A 22,419-nucleotide genomic window follows, 5' to 3' on the forward strand; every position below is an offset into this window, starting at 1 on the left:
TCTGAGATTTCCCTGTTCCGAGTTTTCAGTTGTTTTGAACACAGCAAAAATCATGCTGGATTGACTGCATGGCCAATGTATTCAACCTTTCCTAGCCCATGGTGTTGAATGTTTATCCTTTTCATCTTGGAAAAGAGACACTTAAACCCAGACTTGGACCACAACCCCCACTACACTGAATAGCAGGCTAGTGATAGCTCTGTAACGCTTGCAGTTAGCCAATGATTCCTTCCAAACCACTCATGGTTGAATTTGTGATTTCCAACCTGTTGTGTAATGTTTATGTCCAATGGCCGATGAGCACCAATACGTTTTATCTATAATTTCTCTTCATATGACAAGGGTTGAAAAGGATTTGCCAGTATATTTTCGATGTGATTCATGATGATGACTGCTTGTCTAGCTTGCTAGTGTGGTGGAAATTCTACCTTTAATTAATAATGAGGAGAGGCAAAGTCAATAATCAATCAAGGTATTACTTTTATTAATAAACGTATTGCAATAAGGGAGTTGTTCACACAACACACAAAGTGAATGGAGTGAGAGCCCACGCACAAAGAGTACAGAAGCCTTATATAGTCAAGCTATCTTATACAAGCATCTGCAAAACACGTGATCTTATGTATGTGTATGTGTGTGTGGGGAGAGACGAAACTGGGTTACGGGGTACAGGCTATAATGAAAAGGTTGTCTCGTTCTGTCGCAACTGAGTGAGGACAATAGGTGCCAAAGTGACAGGAAGTCACTCAAGACATTCTTCCTCTAACAGTAGCTCAACGGTTCCCCAAGTTGGGCAAGCAAGCACCTTTGACTGTCAGCTCAGATGATGTATGGTCCTACCCCTACACACACACACAAGCATGAACCTTTCGCCCAGAAACAGGCTCCAAACAGAACAACAGCCTTATCGCTGGTGTGCAGGATATAACACATTGCTCTGCCTCCAGTTAAGCTGAGAGGAACCAGTTAGTTTCTGTCAGGTCTTGGCTGAGCTCTCAGACATCGTGGGGTCATACTACACACAGAAAAGTTAGAACAGGCCTATACTAATGCACACACACAAATCTCGAGCCCAATGCCTAGGCTTAAAGAAGGATATTTTAGTACACAAGCATTAATAAGGTTTAACAGAAAATCCCCTCACACTAGCTAAGATTTTGAAAGTATGATGTTGACAAGATCAGTCCAATCAAAGCTACTGTTGATATAACAATGACCTTGAGCCGTCTTGGATGGGCACTTCTAATGTAACTCTATGGCAGCACCCAAGAGGCTTGAATTTTTCTAGCTCTTCCCATAGATTTTGCGGTGACGTAGTGTTCCCATGAGTGACAGAACACTGAGCCAATCACGGGACAACTAGATAACATTACCAATCCCTACGCTCCGTATTTTCCACTGGCTGCCCCACCACCACAGAAAGCACTGAGCTAGGCTGAAACACCTGCATTTTCGAGCTGCCTTACTCAAGAAAGCAAAAGAGAATGACATTGTTTTCAAACTGATATGTGACACGTATTAATGCCAAAATAACATGCAAAACAGGGAACAACCACAACAAAAAATTCTGCCCCACCTACCCTGAATGACAGGTCGCCACTGTCTAGCGGACGCTTCGGACCAGATCTCACACACACACACACACACACACGTACTGTACAAAATCCCCTGTGTGTCCTTCCGCCCCTCACAGAGAGGAATAGAATAAGATGCAGGCGGCAGAGGACTTGACTGAGGAGGTGGAGATGTCTGAAACATCCTTGTCTTCAAACTTGTAACACTGCTGTTTGATGGCGTTCTTACAGAAGGCTGTGTAGTAACCACGCAGACCCCCATAGTGATTAGAGACTGCAAACAGGTTGTATTTCTTGAGCCTCTGTTTTGGACCAATGACATACTGGGTCAGGTCCAGGTTCTCCAGAGGGAAGTCAACGTTGGTCTGGAGTTTCTGAATCCTTCTGCCATTGACGGTCAATCGCATTAAGTAAACCACAAGGATGGGCGGGAACTTCCAGATCTCCGGGCTTTGCAGTGACTGCAGAACACATGGTTATCTTGCTTCTCCTCTCTACTGAACAGCTTCAGACAGTCTTGTAGGGAGCACTCTTTAGATGAAGCCAGTGGCAGGTTGTGGTAATTGAAGATATCGTACTTTCGTGTCTTGTGTTGACAGGTGAGACACTGGACAGTGATCTTCCACTGGCCATGGAACAGAGCTACGATGATGGAGTCATTCCGCAGCTTGTATCTGCTCCAGGCCAGGTTGGCTGCCCTTTGGTCATCCAGGTGGTGGTCATTCACTTCCCATTGGTACGGTTTACTAGTGTCAGCCTTATTGAGGTCCTCGTGTAGCCCATCTAGGAGGACATGCATAAAATCCCTTGCATCCTGCGGTTCGTTGCCAGCAAACATTTCGCAAACCTTTCCGATGGTAAACTTAAAGTCCCTGGGCCTGATAGACTTATACAGGCCAGACCACATAGCCTTCATTATCACCCCAAACTCCTCTACTACTTCCCCCTTATGGCCCAGGATATTAGTCCTGTTAATATCTTCCTGGTAGTAGTTCTTGGTGAAGTACTCAGCCATGGCTGGGGTGTTACACAGGCACTGCAGGATGCAGTTCATGTAACAGTTGCTTATGTCACACAGTCCTGTCAGCATGGCACCCATCCCTCCATGTACAGGGTCTAGGTTACGGATCTTAGCTGCCGACAGCTTGGCGATCTCCATCTTGGCATACACGTCATGACTGGGCTTAGTGGTCTTGGCAGGGACAGGTTGGGCTGGGGGGGCTGCTTGTATTTGGGCCTGGGGTATGTGTTACGAACCTCTTTGGCCCAGCGGTCTAGGGGGGATGGATACGAGACCCGTAACATAAATCATGCAAATTATAATCGTGACATGTAACAGTGAGAACCAAAAACCACAGACAACTGAAATCTACCGTCAAACTCAAAAGGTTTATTTTAAACACACGGTAAAGGGGTGTGGGAAAAGGGGCTGAGCTGGACCCAAGCAACGAAACAATAATCCAAAACCACCCCTAAGCTAGACTAGCCTATTTCAACAACAGCTAGCTAACTAACCAAAAATACAGTGGGTGGTCCGCCCAGTTCTAACTATGGTACTTAGACACAGTATTCCTACGGGTAATGTATGCCCATGGGCGACTTGTCTTGGTACCCCCTTTTCCCACCAAACAAACAAACAGTCAAATAACAAAACAATACTCACAGGATTACCGGACAAATGTGACATGTAGTTTGCAAAAACAAAAGAGATCAATACAGAGAGAGAGAGACACGGGGAGATAGAGATTGGACACAAGAGCGAATGAGCACAAAGATTGATCACAGAGTGAGAATGAGCTCGCGAGATAAAAATGAGCTCCGGGGAGAAAACAACTGACTGGGTTTTTTAAACCAAGGGAAAGGGACTGTGATTGGTTGAGGGAGAAGGAACAGGTGTCTTCTGATTGGGGACTGATGATTGTCACCTGTGATGGGGAGAAGGAGAGAAAAGAAACACACAGGATACACACTTGTATCCGTAACACTCCCACCCTTAAAAGAGCAACCCCCAGGGGGGATTGCGACTAAAAGTATGTACACAGTTTATACAAAAGTATCTACAATGAATACTCACAAAATCAAAGTCAATCTTCCGAAACATACAAAAATTATTACACACGAGACAAAGCATCTGCTAACATATTTTCAGAACCCTTTTTGTGGCAAATCTCCAAATTATAATTTTGTACAATAAGAGCCCAACGCATAAGGCGCTGGTTCTGGTTGTACATACGGTGGAGAAACACTAAGGGGTTATGGTCCGTATATACAGTCACAGGTAGGGCACTAGACCCTATGTACACCTCAAAATATTGCAGAGCTAACAACAACGCTAGAGCTTCTTGCTCGATGGTGGCATAGTTTGTCTGACATTTGTTAAATTTTCTGGAGAAATAACACACCGGATGATCCAGTCCACTCTTGTCCTGCTGAAGTAGAACAGCACCAGCACCTCTGGCACTAGCATCTACCTCAAGTTTAAATGGTTTTTCAAAATACGGAGCTGCAAGTACAGGGGTATTACATAATAGTGCTTTAGCAGTTTCAAAAGCTACCTTACAGTCCGGGGACCACACAAACGATCTTGCCGGACTGAGCAAATCGGTCAATGGAGCAACTACCGCAGAGAAGTTTTTACAGAAGCTACGGTAGTAGCCAACCATCCCCAAAAAGCGGCGTAGCTCTCGTCTGGTGGTAGGCGCAGGGAATGCAGTGATAGCCAAGACCTTAGCATCAACAGGGCGCACCTGTCCATGGCCTACCTCTTTGCCGAGATAGGTAACAGTGGCCTTCCCAAACTCGCACTTTGCCAAGTTCAGGGTTAAAGAAGCAGCGGCCAAACGTTCACATACTACCCTTAGAGAGTTAACATGATCTGTCCACTCAGATGAATAAATCACTAGATCATCTAGATATGCACTACAATTAGGAACGCCAGCTAATACGGTGTTAACCAGTCGTTGAAAAGTGGCTGGTGCATTTCGCATCCCAAAAGCCATGACAGAGTATTGTAGGAAGTTGTCTGGGGTAACAAAGGCAGAAATCTCAGAAGCACGTGAGGTTAACGGAACCTGCCAGTAACCTTTTAAGAGGTCCAACTTAGTTACATAAGTAGCAGCACCAACAGTGTCAATACAGTCGTCCAGTCTGGGTAACGGGAAAGAATCTGGCAATGTGACAGAATTTACCTTTCGATAATCCGTACATAACCTGGACGTACCATCAGGTTTAGGAACCAGAATGCAAGGAGAACTCCAAGGGCTTGAACTTGGCGTGGCCAGGTCATTTTCCAACAAATATTTCACTTCATCCCTCATTATCTTCCTCTTAGAAGCATTGACACGATATGGGTGTTGCTTGATAGGGGCAGCATTTCCAACATTAATGTCATGTTCCAACACATTTGTGCGAGTAGGAACGTCATTAAAGAGACATGGAAAACTGTGGAGTAGCCTCACAATATCGTCGGCCTGTCCTTCCGTTAAGTGAACCAGACCTGACTGGAGAGACATCAGCATTTCTGAGTTGGGCAATCTAACACACTGCTGCTGAGTATTGCGCAACTCCAATCCATCTCCATCAACATCATCAATATGACAGTCCACTATCATAGCCGTAGAAGCAGCAGAAATAGCAGTAACTTCCGCTGTGGTTGAACCATCTACCTGGGTGATGGGTCGGGTTTGGTATGCTTTCAACATGTTAATGTGGCACACACGAGATTGCCGTTTTCTATCAGGAGTTTGAAGCACATAATCAGTTTCACTTAACTTCTTTTCAATCAAATAAGGACCAGAGAAACGAGCTGACAGTGAAGATCCTGGAACAGGCAATAACACCAGCACTTGGTCACCTGGCTGTAGTGGACGAGAAACAGCCTGTTTATCATAGTGTCTTTTCATACTTGTTTGTGAGGAAGACAGAGCTTCCTTAGCGAGAGCACAGGCTTGGTGTAGGCGCTCACGAAAGCGACTAACGTAGTCCAACACATTCTCTTCTTCCGTACACAACTCTTGGGACAAAAACTGTTCTTTAAGGACTTTCATTGGTCCTCTCACTGTGTGACCAAACACTAGTTCAGCTGGGCTGAACCCTAGGGACTCCTGTACAGTTTCACGAGCAGCAAACAAAACTAGAGGAACTCCCTCATCCCAATCTTTCTCAGATTCCAAACAATATTTACGTAGCATAGACTTCAGTGTCTGATGCCATCGTTCAAGCGCACCCTGAGACTCTGGGTGATATGCGCTTGATACACGGTGCGCAACTGACAAGGATTTTAACACCTGCTTGAAGAGCTTTGACAGGAAATTTGTACCTTGATCAGTTTGTACCACCTTAGGTAACCCGAATGTCGTGAAGAACTTAATTAAGGCTTTACTCACCACTGGAGCTGTAATCCTTCTCAGAGGAATGGCTTCGGGGTATCTTGTTGCCATACACATTATCGTTAACAGAAACTGGTTACCCGATTTTGTCTTCGGTAACGGTCCAACACAATCAACCACCACATGTTCAAATGGTTCACCTATGACAGGTATAGGACAAAGAGGAGCAGGAGGAATAACCTGATTTGGTTTTCCTGTAACCTGACATGTGTGACATGTCCGACAGAACTGAGCCACATCTTGTTTTAAACCTGGCCAAAAGAAATGTCGAAGGATCCGATCATAAGTCTTCGTGATCCCTAAGTGTCCAGACCACTGGTGATCATGAGCAAGGGATAACACATTGTGTCGAAAGGCTGTAGGAATCACTATTTGGTAAACAGCATTCCAATCTCCCTCCGCGCCACCATGGGATGTCCATTTACGCATGAGGAGATTACCATCAAGAAAGTAAGCCACATTCTTCTTCTTTACCTCTTCCAATGAGACAACACTAGAAAAACATTTAGCAAGCTTGTTGTCAACCTTCTGGTTAGCAATCAGCTGCTCACGAGTGACTGGTAACTGTATTGCCTCAGCAATAAGTTCAACATACTTCGATTCTTCCCTTGTCTGTTTGTCAGAGGTGATCAGCTTCGCAGAGGTAGTACACAACCCATCCTCTTGATCATCTTCTTTGAACAGAACAGTGTTCGACAAATCTATCACGTCACCCACTTGTCTTGCCTGAGCACGAGTGACAGCACAAGCGGGGAACACATGGGGATAACTCTGTGCCAACTCATTGGAGAGAGAGTGGTCACTTTTATCCAACACTTCCAATACGGGTACTACCTTTCCTCCAGCAATATCGTTACCCATTATAAAGGTCACACCTTTTACTGGCAACATAGGACGTACCCCCACTCTGAATATTCCACTGATCAACTCAGAGTGTACATTCACAAAGTGCAATGGCACTGGGACAAAACCCATTTCAATACCCTGAACTAACACACTGGAACCACAGTATGTATTGTCGGATAAGGGCAACACATCAGACAATATAAATGACTGTGCCGCACCAGTATCTCTAAGGATTTTAACAGGACGCTGAGATGCTTCGTCATTCGCTATGGACACAAACCCCTCGAAAATGAACGGTTCGTAACTGCGGTCGGGTACTGAGACTTTCAAACTACATTTACCCTGAGGCACTGGTTTCGTTTCAGACCTCACAACAGTACGAATTAGCCCAACACCTGTCGGCGGCTTTGCACGAATAGGCATCCCTTGTTTGCGTTTTAGTAGGAAGCAATCATTAATCATATGTCCCACTTTATGACAATAGAAACAGGGACGCTCATTTTTCTGGCGTGCTTGATATACTGCGGGCCGACCAGGACTAAAAGTAGGCAACTCAGTAGCTCTACTCTCAGTATGAGCCGAAAACACACTCTTGTGCGTCAACACAAACTCGTCTGCCAACACAGACGCTTCTGACAGGGAGGATACTTTCTGTTCATTTAGGTATACTACAATGCGTTCGGGTAAACAATTTTTAAACTCTTCCAACAAAATTAACTCCCGGAGAGAGTTGAAATTAGTTACCTTACTAGCAGCATGCCATTTATCAAACAGATTTCCCTTGTCTCTAGCAAACTCCACATAAGTCTTATTAGAAGACTTTCTATGAGACCTAAATCTCTGTCGGTATGCCTCAGGCACAAGCTCATAAGCGCGAAGAACGGTAGCTTTGACCACTTCATAGTTCAAACTATCTTCCAGAGGTAGCGCTGATAAAACCTCTTGGGCTTTACCAGTTAATTTACATTGTAGCAATAAACACCATACTTCTTCAGGCCATTTCAAGGCTACAGCTATACGTTCAAACACACAAAAATAGGAGTCAACCTCTGATTCTCTAAACAAAGGTACTAAGGCAATCTGCCTACTAATGTCAAACGTGTTGGAAGCTACAGCTGGTGAGGACGACTCACTAACAGGCACAGTAGGAACGAAGGCTAGCCTCGCTGTCTCTGCTTCCAGTTCCATTTGGCGCATTTTGAAATCCATCTGCCGCTGTTCTCTTTCTTTTTCAGCCTCTATTTTACAGATTTCCAACTGCCGCTGTTCTCTTTCTTTTCTGCCTCAAGTTTACACATTTCTAACTGGAGATTTTCTCGCCTAATTTGGGCTCTCTCTTCTGCCTCCAGTTGAAACTGTATAGAACGGACATCCCTTCTGGCATCACCAGTTGACAGTGGGGAGAGTGGATCAAAACGGGGCAATGTAGCTGGAGCTTTAGCCTCGCCTTCGGTCTCAGACACCGACGGGCTTACAGGAGCAGCAACATCCCCTACAGGGGTAGTAGGCTCAGGCAGCGGTAACACAAGCACCTGCTCTTTCAACAATACATTTAACACTAGTTTCTTAACCTCCGCCTTAACTAAATTGTGAGAAATAGACAATGAATAATGTTCTGCCAAGGTCATTAAATCAATTTTACGACATTTATTAAACACCTCCCACAAAGGGTTATCCAAAAAGGATTTCAACTCAAAAGTAGCCATCTTGAACTACTACCAAACACAAAAGCCAACAAATAGCAAACACTAATGCTTATGACGCTCAACACTGACTAACCACACAATAACAATCTGCATGAGCGGTATGGGCGTCAGTAATGACAGATCCTGGATGAGCCCCCATTTATGTTACGAACCTCTTTGGCCCAGCGGTCTAGGGGGGATGGATACGAGACCCGTAACATAAATCATGCAAATTATAATCGTGACATGTAACAGTGAGAACCAAAAACCACAGACAACTGAAATCTACCGTCAAACTCAAAAGGTTTATTTTAAACACACGGTAAAGGGGTGTGGGAAAAGGGGCTGAGCTGGACCCAAGCAACGAAACAATAATCCAAAACCACCCCTAAGCTAGACTAGCCTATTTCAACAACAGCTAGCTAACTAACCAAAAATACAGTGGGTGGTCCGCCCAGTTCTAACTATGGTACTTAGACACAGTATTCCTACGGGTAATGTATGCCCATGGGCGACTTGTCTTGGTACCCCCTTTTCCCACCAAACAAACAAACAGTCAAATAACAAAACAATACTCACAGGATTACCGGACAAATGTGACATGTAGTTTGCAAAAACAAAAGAGATCAATACAGAGAGAGAGAGACACGGGGAGATAGAGATTGGACACAAGAGCGAATGAGCACAAAGATTGATCACAGAGTGAGAATGAGCTCGCGAGATAAAAATGAGCTCCGGGAGAAAACAACTGACTGGGTTTTTAAACCAAGGGAAAGGGACTGTGATTGGTTGAGGGAGAAGGAACAGGTGTCTTCTGATTGGGGACTGATGATTGTCACCTGTGATGGGGAGAAGGAGAGAAAAGAAACACACAGGATACACACTTGTATCCGTAACACTCCCACCCATGGGCTTAGTGGTCTTGGCAGGGACAGGTTGGGCTGGGGGGGCTGCTTGTATTTGGGCCTGGGGTATGCTTGCCCCAGGGGGGTAGAGGTGAACTTTGTTGGTTGGGGCGTGGTAGTAGCGATAGGTACCTGTCACCGTGTACAGGAACTTCATCCAGCCATCAGGCAGGCCTGCTACACAAAAAAGTGTGTCCTCATCCCTTACTTTGGGCTGCGGCTCCTGCTGCAGGGCAGCTGGCGAAGCCTGCAGTTCACTCTTAGGCTTTTGGGCGGGTAGAGGGGGGGCTGAAGCCTTCAGCTCCTTCAGAGAGGGGTAGCAGAAGTTCAGCTGAGGGAGGGTGTTGAGGGCGTGTTGTCGGGGGGGTCTGACTTTGGCGTTGGTTGTGTACATGGGGTAGACAAGCAACCAGTTCTCATAGCCTCCCTCCAGAACCAGGGGCTCTCTGTGGAGATCTGTGGTGCTGTCCCACTTGAAGAGAGCGTCTTTGAGGCTCTTGAGTGTGGTCCCCAGTCTGAGGTCAGTGACACAACTGAACCAGTCCAGTAATATGATGTAGTCTACGAACCCCTTTCTCTTCGACTGTTCTCTGGATGCTTCCGGCAGCCTGGCCTTGATCTGGTTCACAGTGATCCCAGGGTTGATAGCCTCCTCAGGGACGCTGATGCAGATCTGTGTGGGGACATAGATATGGGACTCCTCAAAGTCCCTGCAGCTACGGTTGTCCATGATGATGACAGTCACTGTCTGGTCCCTCATGATATGGAACAGCCTGGCAGCTGTGATTCCTCCTCCAGGTACCACAGAGCTTGCAGACCAAGAGAGAAGCTCTTTAGCTTTCGAAGCCATGGTGTTATCACTCTAGTCTCTCCTCTGTAATGGCTTCCGAGAACAAGATTAACTTTCCCTTTAGAAACTTACAGCAGTGAAGTCCAAATAAAATGATATACTGTTAGTGATCCCACTTGTTTTGTATTAGTAGTTGTTGTTTCGAATCTTGATTTGAAATTCTTTTTAAGTCCTTTTTATACATTTCATAAATCAGTGAACACGATACAACTGAAAGTAACAGCCCTGCTCTGTACTTTGCCTTTCCTGCTCATCCGGTTCTTTCTGCCAGCCAGAGGTGGAGCTTTCTGCAAAAACATGCACCTACATGTTGGGTGTGTTCAAGTTGTAAGGCTACTGAAGACGACAACAGACGACTACAGACAGAAGTCAACAGGGGAGGTGCATCTGCGACAGCCAAAAGTCGTACACTGTAGGGGTTTTTCAACAGTAAGGCTCAGATCAATATGACAGTGTGATAGCTTCCATTGTTTACAAAGGTTTTTCTTTATAATGTCAAAATAAAAATGTTGCTAAACCCCAAAATTGTAACAACCACTCTGTCAGTTGGAGGAGTGGCTGTGGGCGGGGCCAGGGACCTTTTCAAATTGTGATTAACAGCTCAGGAGAAAATGTCATTAAATATGTTCATGAACATTAACCCAATAACATTTACCTTTTCACATGTGAGTTCCAAATATCTCTAACATGCAGACCAAACTGAACACGTGCGTACGTCTGTGTGCGCCATTGCACGCACGTTGATTTTGTTCACCCACACCAGAAGCGATCAGGACACGCAGGTTGAAATATAAAAACAAACTCAATTACATTAATTTGGGGACAGGTCAAAAAGCATTAAACATTTATGGCAATTTAGCTAGCTAGCTCGCTGTTGCGAGCGGTGTGGTCAGCAGGTAACGGTCACCTCAGCGTGAGTTGTTTTATGCACGTGATGTCAGAATGCATTCACTGTTCCAAAATGTGATGTTTATGCAATAGGGCAGTTAACACTCGCTGCCTGCTAATTATCTATAGGCTATGTTTCAACTTGTCAAATTCAAATTATTTTCTAACAAGTTGTATTTTCTAACAACAGTTTGAATTGAGGTTTGTTCCGCTTCCTCATTAATTCACATTAATTCACATAGAAGTAGCCCATTTCATTGTTTGAGGCTTTACTGAGCTGGACAAAACTTCCCTCTCCACATGTCAAGTTTGCAGATATTTGCGCACTGTTCCACGATCTGACACATTTTCTGGCTGGTGCTAGCATTATTATTTTCTGTATATCGTGTTGTTGTTTCTACAGCATACACTATGTAGGTATGGAGCATAATGTATTTATAGTTTTATACACGTTTTCAAGTACAATTGTGTTTTATAATAATGAGATGTAGGAAGGGTTCACTTACCTTTTGAGTAAACTTCCGGAAGTGAATGAAGGGAAGTGAATGATCGTAGATGACACACCCCGTTCAACATGCATACTGTAAACAAACCAAACTTATCCTGTCTCTACTATCTTTGGTTGATTCAGGGGAAAAAAACACGATGGAGCGAACAAACTACCTATTGTCGGAATACTTTTGATTTCTATTTCTATTTCTATTCAATAATTTCGATCAATGCAAATAGTCTGGGTAGCCATTTGATTAGATGTTCAGGAGTCTTATGGTTTGGGGGTAGAAGCTGTTTAGAAGCCTCTTGGACCTAGATCTGACGCTCTGGTACCGCTTGCCGTGCGGTAGCAGAGAGAACAGTCTATGACTAGGGTGGCTGGAGTCTTTGACCATTTTTAGGGCATTCCTCTGACACCGCCTGGTATAGAGGTCCTGGATGGCAGGAATCTTGACCCCGGTGATGTACGGGCCATATGCACTAACCTCTGTAGTGCCTTGCGGTCGGATGCTGAGCAGTTGCCATACCAGGCAGAGATGCAACCCGTCAGGATGCTCTCGATGGTGCAGCTGTAAAACCTTTTGAGGATCTGAGGACCCATGCCAAATTTTTTCAGTCTCCTGAGGGGGAATAGGTTTTGTCGTGCCCTCTTCACGACTGTCTTGGTGTGCTTGGACCATGTTAGTTTGTTGGTGATGGGACACCAAGGAACTTGAAGCTCTCAACCTGCTCCACTACAGCCCCGTCTATGAGAATGGGGGCGTGTTCAGTCCTTCTTTTCCTGTAGTCCACAATCAACTCCTTTGTCTTGATCATATTAAGGGAGAGGTTGTTGTCCTTGCACCACATGATGAGGTCTCTGACCTCCTCCCTATAGGCTGTCTCATCATTGTTGGTGATCAGGCCTACCACTGTTGTGTCATCAGCAAACTTATTGATGGTGTTGGAATTGTGCACAGCCATGCAGTCATGAGTGAACAGGGAGTACAGGAGGGGACTGAGCACGCACCCCTGAGGGGCTCCCGTGTTGAGGATCAGCGTGGCGGATGTGTTGTTACCTACCCTTACCACCTGGGGGCGGCCCGTCAGGAAGTCCAGGATCCAGTTGCGGAGGGAGGTGTTTAGTCCCAGGGTCCTTAGCTTAGTAATGAGCTTTGACAGCACTATGGTGTTGAATGCTGAGCTGTAGTCAATGAATAGCATTCTCACATAGGTGTTCCTTTTGTCCAGGTGGGAAAGGGCAGTGTGGAGTGCAATAGAGATTGCATCATCTGTGGATCTGTTGGTGCGGTATGCAAATTGGAGTGGGTCTTGGGTTTCTGGGATAATGGTGTTGATGTGAGCCATGACCACCCTTTCAAAGCATTTCATGACTACAGACGTGAGTGCTACGGGTCTGTAGTCATTTAGGCAGGTTACCTTAGTGTTCTTGGGCACAGGGACTATGGTGGTCTGCTTGACCACCATAGTGTTGGTATTACAGACTCAGATACGGAGAGGTTGAAAATGTCAGTGAAGATACTTACCAGTTGGTCAGCACATGCTCAGAGTACATGCCCTGGTAATCCATCTGGCCCAGTGGCCTTGTGAATGTTGACCTGTCTAAAGGTCTTATTCACATCGGCTGCGGAGAGTGTGATCACACAGTCATCCGGAACAGCTGATGCTCTCATGCATGTTTCAGTGTTACTTGCCTCGAAGCGAGCATAGAAGTTATTTAGCTTGTCTGGTAGGCTAGTGTCACTGGGCAGCTCTCGGTTGTGCTTCGCTTTGTAGTCTGTAATAATTTGCGAGCCCTGCCACATCCGACTAGCGTCGGAGCCGGTGTAGTACGATTCGATCTTAGTCCTCTATTGATGCTTTGCGTGTATAATGGTTCACTGGAGGGCATAGTGGGATTTCTTATAAGCTTCTAGGTTAAGGTTACTGTGGGGACAACGTCCTCAATGCACATATTGATAAAGCCAGTGACTGATGTGGTGTACTCCTCAATCATCAAAAAAATCTAAATCAAATGTATTTATATAGCCCTTCTTAGATCAGCTGACATCTCAAAGTGCTGTACAGAAACCCAGCCTAAAACCCCAAACAGCAAGCAATGCAGATGTAGAAGCACAGTGGCTAGGAAAAACTCCCTAGAAAGGCCAAAACCTAGGAAGAAACCTAGAGAGGAACCAGGCTATGAAGGGTGGCCAGTCCTCTTCTGGCTGTGCCGGGTGGAGATTATAACAGAACATGGCCAAGATGTTCAAATGTTCATAAATGACCAGCATGGTCAAATAATAATAATCACAGTAGTTGTCGAGGGTGCAACAGGTCAGCACCTCAGGAGTAAATGTCAGTTGGCTTTTCATAGCCAATCATTGAGAGTATCTCTACCACTCCTGCTGTCTCTAGAGAGTTGAAAACAGAAGGTCTGGGACAGGTAGCACGTCCGGTGAACAGGTCAGTGTTCCACAGCCGCAGGCAGAACAGTTGAAACTGGAGCAGCAGCATGGCCAGGTGGACTGAGGACAGCAAGGAGTCATCATGCTAGGTAGTCCCGAGGCATGGTCCTAGGGCTCAGGTCCTCCGAAAGAGCGAAAGAAAGAAAGAGAGAAAGAGAGAATTAGAGAGAGCACACTTAAATTCACACAGGACACCGGATAAGACAGGAGACATAATCCAGATATAACAGGCTGACCCTAGCCCCACGACACATAAACTATGCAGCATAAATACTGGAGGCTGAGACAGGAGGGGTCGGGAGACACTGTGGCCCCATCCGATGATACCCCTGGACAGGGCCAAACAGGCAGGATATAACCCCACCCACTTTGCCAAAGCATAGCCCCACACCACTAGAGGGATATCTTCAGCCACCAACTTACCATCCTGAGACAAGGCCGAGTATAGCCCACAAAGATCTCCGCCACTGCACAACCCAAGGGGGGCACAACCCACTCAAGTGACGCACCCCTCCTAGGGACAGCATGGAAGAGCACCAGTAAGCCAGTGACTCAGCCCCTGTAATAGGGTTAGAGGCAGAGAATCCCAGTGGAGAGAGGGGAATCAGCCAGGCAGAGACAGCAAGGTCGGTTCGTTGCTCCAGTGCCTTTCCGTTCACCTTCACACTCCTGGGCCAGACTAGACTCAATCATAGGACCTACTGAAGAGATGAGTCTTCAATAAAGACTTAAAGGTTGAGACCGAGTCTACGTCTCTCACATGGGTAGGCAGACCATTCCATAAAAATGGAGCGCTATAGGAGAAATCCCTGCCTCCAGCAGAAATTCTAGGGACAATTAGGAGGCCTGCGTCTTGTGACCGTAGCGTACGTGTAGGTATGTACGGCAGGACCAAATCGGGAAGATAGGTAGGAGCAAGCCCATGTAATGCTTTGTAGGTTAGCAGTAAAACCTTGAAATCAGCCCTTGCCTTTAACAGGAAGCCAGTGTAGGGAGGCTAGCACTGGAGTAATATGATCCATTTTTGGGGTTCTAGTCAGGATTCTAGCAGCCGTGTTTAGCACTAACTGAAGTTTATTTAGTGCTTTATCCGGGTAGCTGGAAAGTAGAGCACAGTAGTCTAACCTAGAAGTGACAAAAGCATGGATTCATTTTCCTGCATCATTTTTGGACAGAAAGTTTCAGATTTTTGAAATGTTACGTAGATGGAAAAAAGCTGTCCTTGAAACAGTCTTGATATGTTCGTAAAAAGAGAGAACAGGGTCCAGAGTAACGCCGAGGTCCTTCACAGTTTTATTTGAGACGACTGTACAACCATCAAGATTAATTGTCAGATTCAACAGAAGATCTCTTTGTTTCTTGGGACCTAGAACAAGCATCTCTGTTTTGTCCGAGTTTAAAAGTAGAAAGTTTGCAGCCATCCACTTCCTTATGTCTGAAACACAGGCTTCCAACGAGGGCAATTTTGGGGCCATGTTTCATTGAATTGTACAGCTGTGTGTCATCCGCATAGCAGTGAAAGTTAACATTATGTTTTCGAATGACATCCCCAAGAGGTAGATATATAGTGAAAACAATAGTGGTCCTAAAACGGAACCTTGAGGAAGACCGAAATTTACAGTTGATTTGTCAGAGGACAAACCATCCACAGAGACAAACTGATATCTTTCCGACAGATAAGAGCTAAACCAGGCCAGAACTTGTCCGTGTAGACCAATTTGGGTTTCCAATCTCTCCAAAAGAATGTGGTGATCGATGGTATCAAAAGCAGCACTAAGGTCTAGGAGCACGAGGACAGATGCAGAGCCTCGGGCTGACGCCATTAAAAGGTCATTTACGACCTTCACAAGTGCTGTCTCAGTGCTATGATGGGGTCTAAAACCAGACTGAAGCATACATTGTTTGTCTTCAGGAAGGTAGTGAGTTGCTGCGCAACAGCTTTTCTACAATTTTTGAGAGGAATGGGAGATTTGATATCGGCCGATATTTTTTTATATTTTCTTGGTCAAGGTTTGGCTTTTTCAAGAAAGGCTTTATTACTGCCACTTTTAGTGAGTTTGGTATACATCCGGTCGATAGAGAGACGTTTATTATGTTCAATATAGGAGGGCCAAGCACAGGAAGCAGCTCTTTCAGTAGTTTAGTTGGAATATGCAGCTTGAAGGTTAGAGGCCATGATTATTTTCATCATTGTGTCAAGAGATATAGTACTAAAACACTTGAGTATCTCCCTTGATCCTAGGTCCTGGCAGAGTTGTGCAGACTCAGGACAACTGAGCTTTGGAGGAATACGCAGATTTAAAGAGGAGTCCGTAATTTGCTTTCTAATGATCATGATCTTTTCCTCAAAGAAGTTCGTGAATTTATTACTGCTGAAGTGAAAGCATCCTCTCTTGGGGAATGCTGCTTTTTAGTTAGCTTTGCGACAGTATCAAAAATAAATTTAGGATTGTTCTTATTTTCCTCAATTAAGATGGAAAAATAGGATGATCGAGCAGCAGTGAGGGCTCTTCGATACTGCACAGTACTGTCTTTCCAAGCTAGTCGGAAGACTTCCAGTTTGGTGTGACGCCATTTCCGTTCCAATTTTCTGGAAGCTTGCTTCAGAGCTCGGGTATTTTCTGTATACCAGGGAGCTAATTTCTTATGACAAATGTTTTTAGTTTTTAGGGGTGCGACTGCATCAAGGGTTTTGCACAAGGTTAAATTGAGTTCCTCAGTTAGGTGGTTAACTTATTTTTGTCCTCTGACGTCCTTGGATAGGCAGAGGGAGTCTGGAAGGGCATCAAGGAATCTTTCGGTTGTCTGAGAATTTATAGCACGACTTTTGATTATCCTTGGTTGGGGTCGATTGCGATTGTTGAGATTGCAAATGTAATAAAATGGTAGTCCGATAGTCCAGGATTGTGAGGAAAAACATTAAGATCCACAACATTTATTCCATGGGACAATGTCATCGGAAGAATCCAGAAACATATTCCAGTCTGTGCTAGCAAAACAGTCCTGTAGTTTAGCATCTGCTTCATCTGACCACTTTTTTATAGACCGAGTCACTTGTGCTTCCTGCTTTAATTTTTGTTTGCTTGTAAGCGGGAATCAGGAGGATAGAGTTATGTTCAGATTTGCCAAATGGAGGACGAGGGAGAGCTTTGTACACGTCTCTGTGTGTGGAGTAAATGTGGTATAGAATTTTTTTTTCCTCTGGTTGCACATTTAACATGCTGATAGAATTGAGGTAAAACTGATTTAAGTTCCCCTTCATTAAAGACCCCGGCCACTAGGAGCGCCACCTCTGGATGAGCGTTTTCCTATTTTCTTATTGTGGAATACAGCTCATTGAGTGCGGTTTTAGTGCCAGCCCCAGTCTGTAGTGGTATGTAGACAGCTACGGAAAATACAGATGAAACCTCTATAGGTAGATTGTGTGGTCTACAGCTTATCATGAGATACTCTACCTCAGGTGAGCAAAACCCTGAGACCTCCTTAGATATCGTGCACCAGCTATTGTTTACAAATATGCATAGGCCTCCGCCCCGTGTCTTACCAGAGGCTGCAGTTCTGTCCTGTCGATAGAGCATATAACCCGCCAGCTGTATGTTCTTAATATCGTTCAGCCATGACTCGGTGTAACTTAAGATATTACAGTTTTAAATGTCCTGTTGGTAGAATATACGTGCTTTCAGTTTGTCCCATTTATTTTCCAGCGATTGAAAGTTAGCTAGCAGAACGGAAGGCAAGGGCAGATTAGCCAATCGTCACCTGATCCTCACAAGGCATCCTGATCTCTTTCCGCAAAACCTAAATTTCCTTTTCCAGCGAATCACGGGGATCTGGGTCTGGTCAGGTGTCCGTAATTTATCCCTCGCATCTGACTCAGTGAAGAAGAACTCCTCGTCCAATTTAAGGTGAGTAATCCCAGTTTTGATGTCCAGAAGCTCTTTTCGGTCATAAGTGATGGGAACAGCAACATTATATACAAAACAAGTTACGAACCACGCAAAAAAACTAACAAAATAGCATGGTTGGTTAAGAGCCGATAAGACGGCAGCCCTACTCCCCGGCGCCATCTTTGGGGGGTAGTGTTGTGTTGTGTAGTGACTTTGCTGGCATGCATTCCACATTTCTTTCTTGCCCCACCAAGATTTACATGGTAAAATGTAAATGGTCATGACTCATGAGTCTTTCATTGAATGGCAACATATTTATGAAATATATTTTTGAATATACAATATTTTGCTAGCTACCGAAATATGCTCTCAAAATATATTTCCAGACAATATATATATATTGTACTCTGACGTCCTTGGGTATATATATATATATATATATATATATATATATATATATATATATATATATATATATATATATATATATATACCCAAGGACGTCAGAGTACAAAAATCAGTTAACTTCTCTAGGGCCAGTGGGACGATTTCGTCCCACCTACGTAACAGCCAGTGGAATCCCGTGGCGCGTTATTCAAATACCTTAGAAATGCTATAACTTCAATTTCTCAAACATATGACTATTTTACACCATTTTAAAGACAAGACTCTCGTTAATCTAACCACACTGTCCGATTTCAAAAAGGCTTTACAATGAAAGCAAAACATTAGATTATGTCAGCAGAGTACCCAGCCAGAAATAATCAGACACCCATTTTTCAAGCTAGCATATAATGTCACATAAACCCAAACCACAGCTAAATGCAGCACTAACCTTTGATGATCTTCATCAGATGACAATCTTAGGACATTATGTTATACAATACATGCATGTTTTGTTCAATCAAGTTCATATTTATATCAAAAACCAGCTTTTTACATTAGCATGTGACGTTCAGAACTAGCATACCCCCCGCAAACTTCCGGTGAATTTACTAAATTACTCACGATAAACGTTCACAAAAAACTTAACAATTATTTTAAGAATTATAGATACAGAACTCCTCTATGCACTCGCTATGTCCGATTTTAAAATAGCTTTTCGGTGAAAGCACATTTTGCAATATTCTAAGCAGATAGCCCGGCATCACAGGGCTAGCTATTTAGACACCCACCAAGTTTAGCCCTCACCAAAGTCAGATTTACTATAAGAAAAATGTTATTACCTTTGCTGTTCTTCGTCAGAATGCACTCCCAGGACTTCTACTTCAATAACAAATGTTGGTTTGGTTCAAAATAATCCATAGTTATATCCAAATAGCGGCGTTTTGTTCGTGCGTTCAAGACACTATCCGAAAGGGTAAAGAAGGGTGACGCGCCCGACGTGTTTCGTGACAAAAGAATTCTAAATATTCCATTACCGTACTTCAAAGCATGTCAACCTCTGTTTAAAATCAATTTTTATGCCATTTTTCTCGTAAAAAAGCGATAATATTCCGACCGGGAATCTGTGTTTTAGTACAAAGAGAGAGAAAATAAAAACATGGGGTCGCCTCGTGCACGCGCCTCAGTGTCATTGTCCTCTGATAGACCACTTACCAAAGGCGCTAATGTTTTTCAGCCAGGGGCTGCCTCGACATCATTCAGCTTTTTCCCGGGTTCTGAGAGCCTATGGGAGCCGTAGGAAGTGTCACATTACAGCAAAGATCCTAAGTTTTCAATAAAAAGAGTAAAGAAGCAGAAGGAATGATCAGACAGGGCACTTCCTGTACAGAATCTTCTCAGGTTTTTGCCTGCCATATGAGTTCTGTTATACTCACAGACACCATTCAAACAGTTTTAGAAACTTTAGGGTGTTTTCTATCCAAAGCCAATAATTATATGCATATTCTAGTTTCTGGGCAGTAGTAATAACCAGATTAAATCGGGTACGTTTTTTATCCGGCCGTGTAAATACTGCCCCCTAGCCCTAACAGGTTAACCATCTAACTGAGGAACTCAATTTAATCCTTGCGCAATACCCTAGATGCAGTTGCACCCCTAAAAACCAAAAACATTTGTCATAAGAAACTAGCTCCCTGGTATACAGAAAATACCAGAGCTCTGAAGCAAGCTTCCAAAAAATTGGAACAGAAATGGCTCCACACCAAACTGCAAGTCTTCCGTGTACCAAACTCAGTAAAAGTGGCAGTAATAAAGCCTCTCTTGAAAAAGCCAAACCTTGACCCAGAAAATCTAATAAACTATCGGCCTATATCGAATCTCCCATTCCTCTCCCAAATTTTTGAAAAAGCTGTTGCGCAGCAACTCACTGCCTTCCTGAAGACAAACAATGTATACGAAACGCTTCAGTCTGGTTTTAGACCCCATCATAGCACTGAGACTGCACTTGTGAAGGTCGTAAATGACCTTTTAATGGCGTCAGCCCGAGGCTCTGCATCTGTCCTCGTGCTCCTAGACCTTAGTGCTGCTTTTGATACCATCGATCACCACATTCTTTTGGAGAGATTGGAAACCCAAATTGGTCTACACGGACAAGTTCTGGCCTGGTTTAGATCTTATCTGTCAGAAAGATATCAGTTTGTCTCTGTGGATGGTTTGTCCTCTGACAAATCAACTGTAAATGTCGGTGTTCCTCAAGTTTCCGTTTTAGGACCACTATTGTTTTCACTATATATTTACCTCTTGGTGATGTCATTCGGGAACATAATGTTAACTTTCACTGCTATGCGGATGACACACAGCTGTACATTTCGATGAAACATGGTGATGCCCCAAAATTGCCCTCGCTGGAAGCCTGTGTTTCAGACATAAGGAAGTGGATGGCTGCAAACGTTCTACTTTTAAACTCGGACAAAACAGAGATGCTTGTTCTAGGTCCCAAGAAAAAAAGAGATCTTCTGTTGAATCTGACAATTAATCTTGATGGTTGTACAGTCGTCTCAAATAAAACTGTGAAGGACCTCAGCGTTACTCTGGACCCTGATCTCTCTTTTGACGAACATATTAAGACTGTTTCAAGGACAGCTTTTTTCCATCTACGTAACATTTCAAAAATCAGAAACTTTCTGTCCAAAAATAATGCAGAAAAATGAATTCATGCTTTTGTCATGACGTTGGCCTCTTTTGGTACAGGGAGGACAGTTGACCCCCTCCCCTTTGTACCATTTCCCAACCTACCTTCCCCCCACCCAGTCCCTGTGTGAAGGAGTGGTAAAATTCCAGGAGAGTCTCTGGCCACATGGCCCATAGAGAGACACAGGAAATTCTTCCAACTCACAGAATTGGGGAGCCAAGCGACATTTGTGTTCTGGAGAAGGTATGGAAGATTGGTGAAGAATCCAGCTACGAACTGGTCCGCTTGGTACAATTTTGGGATACTCAGAAGAGACAATATAGCCATATTACCATAAAACTGTTTATATAATAGCCTCAGCTTGAGACTTGCATCATAATGGTTGTATAGAATGTATTAATAAGGATAAAGCTTTTATAATACATTGAGATGCTATGTACTGATGTTAATGTGATAGAATTGTATTTCTGTAACCAAGTCTAACTCAGTCATAGGCACGCCCCCAGGGACACATACAGGACCAGGCGTCATTTGACAAGCCTGTTCAAGGGTCACTATAAAACCCACCCTGATTTACATTTCTTTAGACCAGGCCTCCACTCCATGGCCAATAGGTTTTACCATCCAATTCCTCTACTGAAAGTGAACTATACCACGTGGTTAACTTTTAGACTATTGATACTGACAGAATAAGAACAAGTCTTTGATATCAATTATTAGTCTGCAGCTAAGTAAATTATATCATTGAACGCGAAGACCAACGAAACATCCATTTTATGACGACATTAATGAATGTCGCTCTGAAAGATCCATTCTAACCGAGAGAGAGAGAAAGAGAGAACGCGGACAAAACTCTCCAACAAGGATCCCAATGACACACTGAGCGTAAATATATATTGATTGCAATTGTTCCCGAATGAGTGAGCGTTCATGTGCAAAGGATTAGCATATCAATTGTTAATATTAATGAACTCTGTGTGCCACAGCTGACCTTTTATGATCCATTGTTCAACAGGCCGACCTGCGTGTTTAGCCCACAAGGGCACATTCCTCTACCAATCCTTTGTGACAATAATTACTGTTTGTATGTTTTCTGTTAATTACTTAGTGTAGTAAATAAATGATTTTAAGACAATTGATGTATGGATGATTTTAGTAAAGACTGGGTTCGTGCAGATACAACAATTTACGACGTTTGGAATGAGACTGAACACGAGGTAAAATACACCATTTAAACCAGAAGATAATCGGCCTATATTATAATAAAGGAAAGTTATATTAGGAAAATTATAACTTTGTAATCTGAATATTTTCCTTGGTGCCCCGATCTCCTAGTTAATTACAATTAAACGATTAATCAGTTTAATCACGTGATAATAAT

At 43.9% G+C, this 22,419-nt stretch overlaps 1 pseudogene; it reads right to left on the reverse strand.

Moving 5' to 3' along the window:
- Positions 1-462: 462 nt before the first annotated feature.
- Positions 463-10,541, reverse strand: LOC106563571 (ubiquitin carboxyl-terminal hydrolase 8-like; annotated as a pseudogene).
- Between the last annotated feature and the right edge of the window lie 11,878 nt (positions 10,542-22,419).

This window comes from Salmo salar, chromosome ssa11, assembly GCF_905237065.1.
Source record: "Salmo salar chromosome ssa11, Ssal_v3.1, whole genome shotgun sequence".
Taxonomy (NCBI): domain Eukaryota; kingdom Metazoa; phylum Chordata; class Actinopteri; order Salmoniformes; family Salmonidae; genus Salmo; species Salmo salar.